We start from the raw sequence: 5,066 nt of genomic DNA, 5'->3' as shown, positions 1-5,066 counted from the left end.
AACCAGGGGTCCCAACCAGGAGGCTGTAGCTAATATAGGCTATGCACTATAACTGGTCTCATGTTTGCCAGGAGTGTAATTGCCACCAGGTGTGTAAACTTTTGTCATTCTCTTGGGTTGACCTTGTTAAGATGTAAGATGCCCAAGAGACCATGCTGTGGAGCAGAGGTAGCCTATAGGCTAAACCTTTTTATTTTTTTTTTCAACTGAAGAATTTTTACTGCATGCTCTTTACCCAGGGGTAAAACACAAGCTCATATGTAGGGCTTTTTGCACAATTTGCACCTTGCTTTATCCCTGCATGCATAATTCATGAGTTCATGTGTATGTCGTTTTTCACTACAGCTTCTGAATGCAATGCTCATCTGCAGGGGCAGCCCTATTTCAGAAGTGAGGGGCACAGATTGTTCAGGATGATGATTTTTAGTCTGTTTTACTGCCAGATCTTGCCCAATGGGCGACCTGCTAACATTTAACTAGTGTAAGCAGTTAAATGTAGCCTCCCCAGATACTTTTTTTTTTAAATTTGGTGCAATCTGGCACATTCTAATACCACTATTCCATCATATACTGATCTTAATAATTTATTTAAATTAGTTTTTGCCTATTTATGGTTCGTTTCATATTAACTCTGAACTGCTGTAAGTGTGGGGGACAGAGGGCACCATCATGCAAAGTGCAGAGGGCATGTCCCCTGTGTACCCTATGTCTGCTATACGCCCTTAATCATCTGTACACAGTCCATCTTAGAAGTTCATCTCCATGTTTTTTGTACAGATATCAGACCCTGCTTTATATAATGTAAATCGACTGTGTTTAGATTTATGTTTATACATAAGCTAGTTGATTTTTTTTTTATTAATTAGGAAATGTGTAACTGCAAAAAAGTTCAGGATGCGTTCGGAAAAGTGTCTATCTGGAACTGGCATGATGGTTTTATACCTCAATGTTTTACAGACACATTAACAAAGTTTATATATCTTTATGGGGAAATCATACATCAATGTAAACTTACTACAAGGCTCCCAGTATTATTTTATAGTAGCCTACCTTAACTGTAAATTGCTTAAACTTTCTTGTCAAAATTAAAAAATAATTCCGATTATAAACCAGATGTGTAGATGCTTTAATTGTTTGTTTTTTGTCAGTTGTAACAGTCTCATTTTGGCTTTATTCCTTTCATGACGTTCATGCAAATCTTGAATGACCTCATAAATAAACTCTTTTTGTGGACTTGATCCATATGCCTAGTTTGGAGCTGTCCTTGTACTGTTATTTTTTGGAAAGACTTTCCCCAATATATCTGTTGTAACTTGTAACATATCCATTTTTCATCGTGTGCTGTTTAGTTTTTATGATGTCTTCATTTAAGAACAAAACAATAATAGCTATATCATACATCTTTTATTATCTTAGCAACATTTCATATTCACAAAAGTCAATTCTGTAACAGAAAACCTTCATTTGAAGTTTTTGTGAATGTAATGCAACAATAGATACAAACTATTCAGCACTTTACCAACATCAACGCCTTAAAGACCCTTGCCATAGGCCTATGTAAATTCTTTTAGCTGCACAAACTGCTGAATCCTTTTTTTTATGTTTTTTTTATTGTTATAATTTAGTTACCCCTGCAATAGTCATTTGTCATTGCACTTGTTTTGCAATAAATAATTTGAAAAAAATAGCACATAAACCATTAATAGGCCTAACTGAAAACATATCTTAGTCCACATGAGTCAAACTCAAATTTAGGTTCACAATAAATTTTGGCCCGCCTAGTTGTTCGCCAAACCATAAAGACGGGAAACTGTGTTCAAACTCCAATTACGCGACACTCAAAGCAGAATTTGGCAGATTTGCTGACATTTTTATATTTAGGCTGTGAAACAGGTCGTTGTAAAAAATTTTTTTATCATTGATAAGTAGAAATAAATAGACATAAATAGGCAAGGTAAGGCAAGGCAGCTTTATTTGTATAGCACATTTCAGCAACAGGGCTTTACATAAAACATTAAAGAGCAGTTAGAAAACAATTAAAAAACAATAATAAACAAATTAAAAACATTAAAAGACAAGAATAAAATTGATAGTGCAGTATAAGAATAAAAGTTACATAGGCAACGTAAAGTAACCTTGATAGCTAACGTCAACGTTAGGTAGTCGCTAGCTAACGCTAGCTAGAAGGGTTTGTGGTGACTTTGCCTGGAACCAGAGCCATTGTCTTTCTCTATCACTCTGCCTGGAACGCTACCAACTCGTGAGTCGTGACTTGAAGTCATAACTTACGGGCTAAAAACTGTGTCTGGAACGCAGCAAAATTATGTCAACCGAAATTTGACAGAAGTCGAAACGCAACAAAACGTTGCAAAAAGTGACTAACGTTTTAAAAAAAAGTGACATAAAACGTCGGAGAAAGCCAGAAAAAAGTCAGAAAAAACAACAAAAATGACAAAAAAAAGTGACATACAATAATACAGTCAAAGATACAGTACAGGCCAAAAGTTTGGACACACCTTCTCATTCAATGCGTTTCCTTTATTTTCATGACTATTTACATTGTAGATTCTCACTGAAGGCATCAAAACTATGAATGAACACATATGGAATTATGTACTTAACAAAAAAGTGTGAAATAACTGAAAACATGTCTTATATTTTAGATTCTTAAAAGTAGCCACCCTTTGCTTTTTTTGATAACTCTGCAAACCCTTGGTGTTCTCTCAATGAGCTTCATGAGGTAGTCACCTGAAATGGTTTTACCTTCACAGGTGTGCTTTGTCAGGGTTAATTAGTGGAATTATTTCCCTTATTAATAAAAAAGCAAAGGGTGGCTACTTTGAAGAATCTAAAATATAAGACATGTTTTCAGTTATTTCACACTTTTTTGTTAAGTAATTCCATATGTGTTCATTCATAGTTTTGATGCCTTCAGTGAGAATCTACAATGTAAATAGTCATGAAAATAAAAAGGAAACGTATTGAATGAGAAGGTGTGTCCAAACTTTTGGCCTGTACTGTATTTGACTATATCAGTGTTTCTCAACGGGGGTGGTACCGCCCCCCAGGGGGCGTTCAGAAGATGATGGGGGGCATTGGAAGCAATATTTTGTAAAGGGGGGAGTTGAGGTGCCCTTGGGGGGCGTTTGTTTGAAAGCTAGTTTAAACCAAAGATTCACAATAATACATGTTTACACTTAAACTACTAAAAAAATAAGTGGTCTGCAACATTAAAACTTGCCAGTTTACAGCACTGCGACTGGACGAGACCCAAGGGGGTAAGCTTCGCTTCAGAACTCGAGCCATCATGGCGCCATTTTGTTGCTAACTGGCCATCACCTCCTGTTAGCATTCCGCTGACCGCCATTTTTTTTTTACGTCACTTGACTGGGAATAACTTTACATCTGAAGCGTTTAAAGACTCTATTTGTCCGACAATGTATAAAAGGCTCCATTACCTTGTACCTCACGTTATGGCTCCGTAGCAGACATTTTTGTAAAAATAGGCTAACGATTGTGTCATAACCAAGTGACTTACTGTCGCATAGTAGAGGAATTACCGTATAGTACAGGAGAAGCTCGCAGGCAGTTTCGACTTACATATGATGTTTAGGTGTAATTACTAATGTTAACTAGCATGTTAGTGATCAATAATTAGCCTGTTCCCATGTTATCTCCTTACATACACCTACAGTCTCCGTATCTGTAAGATTGGGAATGATTGAGATTTCTCTTGGCACAGCTACCAGAAGACTTACAACTTTCAGACACGTTGCTCACGTCACATTCTCTCAGTTGGAGGCTGCGCAGTAAAGCTGGCCATCACCGGAAAAGTGCTTCTAATAGCCTTCACTGGTCTCCGTCCAGAGCAACGGGGTCTATTGGTCCATTATATACTGTCTATGGCCGAGACGGGTATCCTAACTTTTCTGTGCTTCTGTCAGCTTTGTTTGGCGCAGCTCCGTGCTGCCTTCATGGAAACGGGACGTAAGAGCATCATCTTAAATGAGCTCTGTAGCTACTAGTGAAGCTGCATTGAGATAAGAAAAGAAAAAAAGCAATCGCCGCGACGTCCTGTTGTATCCTTTAACCCCCCAATGTTAGCCTTGTGAGACCGTCCTGATCTCGCGAGCTCCAGTTTTCGACTCGCAGATCATCTGTCACTAGGTGATAGACAGATGGTTTATCCAATCAGCTAACCAGTATTTCCGCCCCTTCCCAAAAGTTCTCCAACGGAAAGTTCCCAGATGGATATGCCGAGCAAATGCGAAGCGATCCATCTGGCGGAGTCAGGTTACCCCAATGTAGCACAAGTAGACTATATTTCACAGTAACAGTTTTTCGTCAGATGGTTTATAGAACACAATGTTTCCTAATGTACCTGAATGCAGCTTCATTTCACAGAGAAAGAGAGAAAGAAAAGAGACGTGCGAGAGAGATTGACTGTGCTTTGTTGTTTGGCAAACATTTAGCTGTTCCATACACTCCCGGCCAGTTGAGGGCTTGCGTTTGGTGTTTTAAAACTTTCTTATGGAAGCGATAGAGGCAGTGATGTTACCATTTACTGTACGGGACTCTCACACACCTCCGCAAAACACAGCGCGATGTGGGTTTGCATTTTCTCCAAACGTTTTTTCTGCTATTTACTCGCAAGACAGGCGATAGAAAACCTAGACTCTTCTAACCCTAAAAAACGGCTCTCACTAACTTTCAAGGTTGTAAACTTATTTCCATTCGTGTTTGAATTTTTGAATGAAAACTAGATTTGAATGTTAAATTGCTAGCTGTTTCTGATTGGCTACTGTTAGTGTTTGTAATAATAATAATAATAATAATAATAATAATACATTTTATTTAAAGCGCATTTCATGACACCCAAGGTCACTTCACAAACAAAAAAGGACATTCAAATTATAGTCATCTTATAAAGGTGCTGAGGTTCACACCATGCAGCAGGCCTTTTGATAATACCTAATTATAGTTTGAATGTTATCTAGTCTTGGCTAGATTGGCTGCTGTTATTTAATTTGAATGTCAAATGGTTGCATTTTTAAAAAAAACCTGTA

Source organism: Perca flavescens, chromosome 4 (genome assembly GCF_004354835.1).
Source record: "Perca flavescens isolate YP-PL-M2 chromosome 4, PFLA_1.0, whole genome shotgun sequence".
Classification (NCBI taxonomy): domain Eukaryota; kingdom Metazoa; phylum Chordata; class Actinopteri; order Perciformes; family Percidae; genus Perca; species Perca flavescens.
Note: the sequence above shows the minus strand (reverse complement) of the source record.